Raw genomic sequence first — 9661 nt, forward strand, 5'->3', positions numbered from 1 at the left:
AGTTGAGTTGAGCTTACTTTTAAAGTTTTCAAGTTCGAGTCGAGCTCAGCAATACTCGAGTTCGACTTAGCTCGTTTAACAAACGACGTTGTTTGGTTTAATTTTTTTAAAAAAAAAAAATCCCGGTTTTTCCCGGTTTTCAGCCGGTCCGGTTCGAACGGTTCAACGGTTCTGGCCGGTTCACTAATAGTGGTTCAACCGGTTTAGATTGAACTAGACTAAGCAACGGTTCTCGATTGAACCGGTTGAACCGACCGGTCCGATCCGATTTTCAAAACAGAGCTATTTTGGACCAAAGTGAAAGAAAGAAAGAAAAAAAGAGAGCAAAAAATGTAAAAATATTATATGTTTTTTTTATTCAGAAAGAAGAATTATGTTACTATGTGTTCAAGACACATATTTGCACGATCACAAATACAAGCAAAATAACATTGTTAAAACATATATATATATATATATATATATATACATGTTTAAAAGATTATCTTTAAACAATTAAACAAAATAATATCTAAATGATGTGAGATTTGAGAATCTTATGATCAAAGTTGTTGATTTTGAGTTATCAAATATATGTTATAAACTTTGATCAAACCCATATTAGTTCGACAGTTAAAGATAATTTTTTATACTGTAATCCTAAGTATTTTAGAAGATAACAACTATCTTTGAGTGCCTTACTTACATTAGTCTAATCGGGTTCAACACTTATTTTTTATAATTCAAAATTAACAAGTTTTGTCATAGGGTTCTCAAATCTAACATTGTTTAGATATGATTTTTTTCAAATATTTAAATATAGTATTTTAAATATAAAATCATTGAGCGATTGAAGACAATATCTATACATGTACACCCCTATCGTATGATTTTACTTGTATTCATGCAAACATGTTTTTTTGACACGTGCCACATACATTTTTTAGATAAAATTCATATAATTTTTTAAACATCTTTGGCCCCCTTATTCTCTTCTCTTTCAATATGCTCTTGAACAATTTTAACTTGACGAACTTCACCTAAATTTCTCGTCACGTCAGTAGAGGAAGTCCTACCAAATATGCTTTAGCAAATGCACGGATGTGGCACGCTATTATAAAAATGATGTTATTTTCTTAAATAATTTTTTAAAATATTATTTGTATAAATAATAAAAAATAATATTATTTATATAAAATTATTGAATTTATAAATAAAATAAACTTATTCTAGGTTAAAAATATTTGTTTTTCATTGAGAGTGTAGTCAGTTTCACCCTTGTACAGTTGTACCTAAGGCTTGGTGTTGTAATTGTTATTTAGTACTATGTAAATGTGTTAATATGTAGGAAGAAGTGATCCAATAATATAACTTATTAAGTTATGTAAATGGTAAAAATGAATATTGTTCTTCTTGGAATATCTTGATTTGAGCAACCGTGTGTCTGTAGGTTATGTGTATGTTGTCAATAAGTTAAAAAATATTCTAAACGATACTACCTTATAATCAGTCCGGCTTATAAAAAAGTAGTCCAATAATAGTTTTCCAAGATTATGTGATTTGATTCTTTGTTTTTATTCAAGGTTTATTTGTAAAATAAATATTTAAATTATATATATATATATTAGATATTTTTTTCTCTAAAATTAATGTCTAATATTTTATTATATAATTATTTTAAACTCAATTTATTATGTTCGTTTTGAAGAAAAAATAGTGAATATGACACATGATAATTTTCAAATTAATAAATTATTTACATTACAAATAAAAATATTTTAATTAGAAAAATCCACTCACACCTAAGGTCACATCATCTTCTTCACCATGTTGCAAGTTTTGGTTATGGCATGAGAAGAGAAAGCTTCTTTATTGGAGTTAATTATAGTCTCTAAATTATGATTTTTATTTTAAATTAATTTTAAATTTTTGAAATTTTTTAATATCATTTCAAGTTATGACTGTTTATTTAAATTGGTTCTCAAATTTTTAAACATTTTAAATTCATTTTCAAAGTACGGCCCTTATTTTATATTGATCCATAAACTTTTGAATATACCAATTTCATATCTAAACTTTTTAATGAGTTTGGGAGACATTCAAAAGTTTAGAGACTAATTTAGAATAATGTTCATATTTTAGGGATGAACTTGGAATGTTCAAAAGTTTGGGATCAATTTAGAATGAGGGTTACTATTTGATATGAATTTAAAATTTTAAAAGTTTACAAACTAATTTAGAATGAGAATCACAATTTGATATGAATTTAAAATTTTAGAAATTTATAGACTAATTTAAAATAAGAGTCTTAATTTTAATACATGCCGTGCAATTAATTCTTATCCTTTAAATCTTTCTCATTTAAATCTTGAACTTGGGTTCTTTATTGTCTGAACTAATTATTGAATTGAAAATAATTCAATTTCTTTAATTGAAAATCTTATATTAAAGAAGCTTTTTTCTCCATTTTCTTATTGATTTACTTTCATACGATGTATTCTGATTTGTTAAATAAATGTATCTGATGGGTTTTGACTTGATTCAATTTTATAGGATCAAGTTTTATAAAGTGCAAAGTTAGATTTAGCTGAATTCGTATTTAAAGTAAAAAATACATTTTTTCCCGGATAATAGTATAATTTAAATACGAATCCAGTCAGATCTAATCATACAAAAATTGCGTTACGGTTATCATCTTCAATATTCCAGAGTTACTTCATTATCAAGGTTTATGGCATATATTCAATAAATATGGCGAGGTGATTGATTCTTTCATCCCTAACAAAAGAAGCAAGGGAGGAAGCATGTTTGGTTTTGTTCGTTTCTCTAAATTCGAGGACGCGCGGAAGGCCATCATTTATGCCTATAGATCTAGGATTCATGGTAAATTAGAGTTTTCATGGCGAGATATCAACCTCGTGAAGCTTTTTGGAGAAAGAAAGTTTCTTTTTCCAACCCAGCTGAGGCCAAGAGTAGAGTTAATGATGTTAACCATTCGGAGGCTCCCATTGTCGGTGTTTTTGATGAGGATAAGCTATTATCTCTTAGAGATAGAAAAAAATTACAAAAATGAAAGAGTTGGCTGCTTTTATGCACAAAGAAGGTATATTTCGTCCAGAATTATGAGATTAAGCGGTTTAGCAATTTTAATCATGTTTGAAAATGAAGAGAGTAGGAATTTTACCCTAAATAATCAGATTGGGACGTTGAATAAGTGCTTTGACAAAGTGGAAGTATGGTCGGAAAACTTTCAGTGTAGCAGTCGACGGGCTTGGATATCGTGCACGGGATCCGCTGCGCATGTTGTATCGTGTCAGAGAAGTGGCATTTCTAATGCTTTGGAGAAAGATAGTAGGCTGCACGTGGGTCATGGAGCGGATTTGTGTGATGGTTTCGATGGTAATGCGCTAGATGAGTCGATCACGCCTATGGACGGGATTAAAAATAACAATAGTATCGATTACATTGGGAGTTGTGAAATTGATTCCCAGGCAATATGTCATGGGGCTGCTGCTGATATCGCGTTGTTTCAAAGAAGAGGAATTTTCAAATCCTCTGGAGAAGATAGTAGAATGCACGTGGAACATGTTAACGGTTTGTGTGCTGGTTTTGATATAAATGCGCTAGAGGTGTCATCTACTTCTTTGGTCGGGAATATAGTTGATTGTCCATTAAATAGTGGGACTCCACGTGGGAAATGCAATTCATTAGATTCTTTAGTAGAGTTGAATAATGTTAGTGCCAAGGCAGCAGGGGGGAAGTGTGTTGGATTCAACGTGGGTTCTGCTCTCTCAAGCGCTAAAGGAAATTTAATTAATAAGAAAAAAGCAAAAAAGGAGCATGCTGAAAGTGAATCTGCGAAGACGTTGGTCTTGCAGTATCGGTCCTGTAACAAAAATCTTAAGTTGAAGAAATTTGGATCTATGTTAGATATTCAGGGCAAAGTCCTATCTAAAACCGAGAGAAGAAGAAGAGATCGAGATTTGAAGAAATCAAATTTAAATAAATCGGATCTTTTATTCTCTGAATTATCAGATATATCTATTTCAGATTCTGTACTACAACAAAGGTGGGCTGAAGCTTTTGTTGAAGCGCAGGAGGCAGTGTCTTTAAGTAAGCAATTGTGACTTATGCTTGGTAGTCCTGAAACTGCGGCTCTTTAGAATTTTTTGTCGTTAGTGATGTATTGAGGTTAGTTTCAGTATTGTAGGGGTTGTTATGGTATTTGCATTCGGTCTGGTGTTGAGCTCCTAAGTGGGGTGGGGTGGTGTTTATGTCAGATGAATTATGGGTTTTGTGTTTTTTGATGTGGTCTGTTGAGGTGAAATTGTATGGTTTTACGAAGAATTTGGTGGTAGGGTTGATTAGTTGGTGTTTTTGTCGATTTTTAGTATTCCGTAATCCAAGCTTTGGAGGTTCTCGACGATTTTGTGTTGGGTTATACAGGAGGTTATGTGGCTAGTTGTTTTGCTGTTCTTCCTTATGTGTTCTTCACGGCTGGTTGTTGGTTCTGTGTGTAGCTGTTTTCATAACAGCATGTTAGATGTTTCTTTGTTGTCTCCTGTATCCCAGGCAGTGTTGTTCTCAGGAGCTAGTTTCTGGCTTTATGTTCTTTCCACTTCATGATTCATTCTTTTTCTTCAATTAGGGTTAGAGAGGTTTTTTAATGAGGTTCATGAGGCGGTGTACCTTGTATTTTTTTAAATACAAAGTACTCATCTTCAAAAAAAATATTTATTTTATAATTAAAATATTCTTATTGGATACATGTTCAAATATAGAATAAAATATTTTAAAAACAATCACCGTTTGGGTGACATAATATCATGAACACTGTACTAAAAATAGAGTGCGTGGTGATCATTTAGTGCCTAAAAAGTTAAGTTAGGATGATCTTAAGACATCCAAAAAAAAGTTGAAGAAAAAAAAAAGGAGAGAGTGGAAGTAGGGATAACAATTTGATCTAAATTTGATCTGTTCTACTTGATTTATTTTTATAGGATCGAGTTTTATAAAGGGTAAGATTAAATCTGAACGGATTCATATTTAAGGTGAAAATTTGTTATTTGAGATAATAATATATTTTTATATATATTTAAAGATAATTATTATAATAATCCTTCCTCTTTATATTTTTAAATTTAATCTTTATTTTATTAATTAAAAAATAATTTTTTATATTTATGTCGAGTCAAGTTGCATGTAAGTTTTTACTCTAAAATTTAGATCATATTTTTGGTCGAATAAGATCCCTCTAAGTTCAAATCAAATCATATTAAAGTTGAGAAATAAGTTTTTTAGGTATAATCGAATTGACAAAAATACGACTCCTCCCGACTCAAGTCCCTAGGTGAAGGCAGTAGAGGAGATGAGCAAAGCAAATTGACAAAAACATCACTAGATTTGGTCTACAGAGACGAGGACAAGTTAAACACAAATGAAGATGGACCCCCTACTGGTACAGTGGTACTACTGCCACTCACAAAGTCTGCCAGAAGTGCAAACCATGTATGGTGCATGTATGCATGCATGCATGTATGTAGGTAAAAGAACGATATTTTTTCAAGCATTGAACCAGGTCACATAATTGGGAAAGACCAAGTCAAGAGTGACCATTTAGTCTTACAAAAGATAGCTTGTGATTCGGAAACATGAACTGTTGTACTCCACGCTTGTTTTCATGAAAGAAAATACAGATAGTGAACTATTAACAGAATGGGAAAGAAGGTCCACCTTTTAAAACGAAGCAAAGCAAAGATAGAGACCATTGATGATTCATGTGGTGGCTCGAATCCGAGTATTTTTAGATAAGAAGGGTTGGTCTCAATCTTATCTTTGGAAAAGAAGATTTCAAGTCTTGTTAGATGGAGACCGGTTTGAGATTTTCAATATCCAACCTCGGGCTTTACCGAGTTGGTTCATGCAACCAACGATATATAGGAGTCAGTATTCGATCCAGTATACTTTTGCTCACCCCTAACCGAGGTAGAAGGTGATATCTAGTAAGTGCATAGTTCAAAAACTAAATCACGCAACTGTTAGCCCGACAGCTGACCTTGTCACTGCAATAATGTAATGCACAATTACAGATTTTATCCTTCTATAAATACAGGCTCTATCTAAGAGGAGCTTCCAAGTAAATCTGATTACATCGGTTTATTTTTATACCAGTAATTCATTTCTGTTTCATGGCTCCAGTACCTAGTTTTTCGATTAAAGTCGGGCATGTCGATGATGTCCAAGAACTAAACAAAGCTAAACCAATCACAATTCCTGAAAGATTTGTCCAAGACATGGCTGATAGCCGAAACTTACTGCAAATCTATCATCATCTATTGACATTCCCATCATAGATCTTTCTAAGCTCATGAAAGGAGATAAAGATGAACACTTTAGTGAAGTTATGCAGGTCAAAACTGCCTGTGAAGAATGGGGATTTTTTCAGGTGCTAAAAATGCATATGTTAGATGTCTTTGTAAAAAACATGATTATGGAAGCTAATGTTGGAATACATTTCAGGTGCTGAATCACGGGGTTGATCTGAATGTTCTTGAAAACATGGAAAAACTAGCCAAAGATTTCTTCATGTTACCTTTACATGAGAAACAAAAGCATCCGATGGCACCGGGGACGGTTCAGGGCTATGGCCAAGCTTTCGTGTTCTCAGAGAACCAGAAGTTGGATTGGTGCAACATGTTTGCTCTTGGTGTTGAGCCCTCTTGTATAAGGAACCAAAACTCTGGCCATCGAGTCCGGCTAACTTCAGGTAATCACAAATAACACCATGTATGAACCTTGAAGTAAAGACGTAACCCTTTTTCAAATTGTTTTTCCTTTCAGAGAAATTTAAAAATTTATTCAAGAGAAATCAGAGAACTTTGCAAGATTCTTCTGCAGTATATAGCAGTGAGCCTAGGATTAGAAGGGGAGGTCTTCGAAGAAATGTTCGGAGAAGCTGTTCAAGCAGCAAGGATGAACTACTACCCTCCATGTTCGAGACCAGACCTTGTTTTAGGCCTTAGTCCACATTCAGATGGAAGTGCCCTTACAGTGTTGCAGCAGGGAAAAGACAGCACAGTTGGTCTTCAAATCCTCAAGGTTCAAACATGGTTACCGGTTCAGCCTATTCAGAATGAATTCGTGATCAACATCGGTGACACTTTAGAAGTAAGCAAACCGGATCCCAGATTGCGGTTCCCGCTCATATTCACCCTGTTAAGAACAGTGTTCAAATCTCAGTTTTGAAATTTCTTGTTGTACAGGTTCTTACAAATGGAAAATACAAAAGCGTGGAGCATAGAGCAGTAACTCACAAAGAAAAAGACCGCCTTTCGATCGTCACTTTCTATGCTCCGAGCTACAAAATCGAACTCGGTCCGATGCCAGAACTGGTGGATGAGAAGAATCCATGCAGATACAGAAGATACAATCATGGAGAGTACAATAAACATTACGTAACGAACGAGTTGCAAGGCAAAAGGACCCTGGATTTTGCAAAGATCCAATCCAATACCTCAAATTAACAAGGGCTCCACTTTGGTCTCCCCCACTTAGATAACTACTTCTTGTGCTATTTAGATGTTCCTTCAATAATAAAGTTTCTCTCATGTGCATATCAGCTTATGGAAGCTTGTGGGGTATTTGCTTTGTAAAGCTTTCTTGTCACACTATGTTTTGTCTATGCAACTTGTTCAAAAATAATAATGACTCTGGTATCTAAAGAATGAAATACCCGAACTTTATTTCCATCGAACAAAGTAATACGGTCACGTAAGAGACGATCAACTGTCACACTAGCATTTCGTGTAACATTCTTAGTCCAGTAGACTAATCTCTACTAATAGAATACAAGTTTAAATACATGGTAAAAAGTGTATAATGCAGGGTCAAGTTATGAAAACAACCCTAATAACTAAAGCAGGAAAAAATGCCACTTTTACTGTTTTCTCTCATCAGATTCCTAATGAGGAAAGAAACAAGGCAATCATAGTTGGAAGGAATCAACAACAAATCTAACACGACAACATGGGGTCTTCCATTGTTCAAGGAAAGAGTAACCTTTTCTGATTAGTGGCAAAGACAGGAGAGCCCACACAAATGATTTTATATGCATCTATTTCTAGCAAGTTGTGGTGGATGACTTCCAAACTGAAATGACACCGTTGCTAACACAAAATAGAGCACAAAGCAGAATCCACATTAAACATCATATGACATGATTTGACGTAGTCAGACAATGCTGTAGGCATAGTTAAGTAGTGAGAAAAAGTGTATAATGCAGGGTCAAGTTATGAAAACAACCCTAATAACTAAAGCAGGAAAAAATGCCACTTTTACTGTTTTCTCTCATCAGATTCCTAATGAGGAAAGAAACAAGGCAATCATAGTTGTGAAGGAATCAACAACAAATCTAACACGACAACATGGGGTCTTCCATTGTTCAAGGGAAAAGAGTAACCTTTTCTGATTAGTGGCAAAGACAGGAGAGCCCACACAAAATGATTTTTATATGCATCTATTTCTAGCAAGTTGTGGTGGATGACTTCCAAACTGAAATGACACCGTTGCTAACACCAAAATAGAGCACAAAGCAGAATCCACATTAAACATTCATATGACATGATTTGACGTAGTCAGACAATGCTTGTAGGCATAGTTAAGAAGTAGTGAAGAGTGAAGACTAAGCACAAATTTCCGTCGACCGGAATTTGACTCTGTTAGTTCGTTTACATTATCCAGCCATAGCCATCTTCAAAAGATGAAATGAAATCTGAATCCTATGGCTATGGCTGCATATTGAAACCTGAGCAAAATTACAGTTACCAAAACATACGAAACCAAAATCTGCATACTGGCCTATGGAAATAAGTATATAAACAAAAGCACAAACAATTGGCATCATGGTTTTTACAAAGTGGTATAAACTAGGTATAAACTAAGTATAATGTTAGAGCAAGTTTATGGTATTCTCCTAAGAATCTCCTTTTGCAAAATAAATCAAAGAAAGTGCGTGTTAAGTGGAGAGAGTTTGGGGGAAATGATATCATGAGAAAGAATCAAGCTTTTGGAAGACTTGGAGGAAAAGTTGCAGGCTTTGCAGGGTGTCAGAAAACACATGATTATATATAAACGGTTCCTAACTGCGAACCTCGAGTTCCACGAACCCTTGACATGCGAACATAAGGCTTATGCAAACCTTCATATATAACAGATTGTATTCTGCGAAAAACCAGTAGTGACCACGTGCCAGTTACATCCGTGCCGCGCATAATCACCAATGATCACATGTTGATACACGTGGTCATCTAGTCTAAACTACCACTTTCTAACACTTCCAATCAATACTAATTACATGATATGTGTTCAGGGCATTATAAATACCTATACATCAGATAATATAAAGGACATACACACTTTTCTATCGTAAAACCAGATCTCCACAAAAATTACCGGAATCACCACCAGAAAGTTAAAAGTTTGAAGGTAACAAGGAAAGTTAAAGTATAGGGAGAGGGTCCCGGGGCCAGTTTCTGGCCACTTTCATGCTCTCCATTTTTCTCCTCTCTTTGTTTTAAAATACTCACGTGCGGCAGTCTTAATATACATTTAAAAAAAGAATTATCGATTTTATTATTATATAAATAACAAACCGATAAAAAAATATCTAAAACATTATTATTTC

At 34.0% G+C, this 9661-nt stretch overlaps 1 pseudogene; it reads left to right on the plus strand.

The window, feature by feature from the left end:
• The first annotated feature begins 5997 nt into the window (after window positions 1–5997).
• LOC120189537 lies at window positions 5998–7710 on the plus strand (annotated as a pseudogene).
• Window positions 7711–9661: the final 1951 nt, after the last annotated feature.

The sequence above is a fragment of the Hibiscus syriacus genome, unplaced genomic scaffold (genome assembly GCF_006381635.1).
Source record: "Hibiscus syriacus cultivar Baekdansim isolate YM2019G1 unplaced genomic scaffold, ASM638163v2 tig00116958_pilon, whole genome shotgun sequence".
NCBI classification, from domain to species: domain Eukaryota; kingdom Viridiplantae; phylum Streptophyta; class Magnoliopsida; order Malvales; family Malvaceae; genus Hibiscus; species Hibiscus syriacus.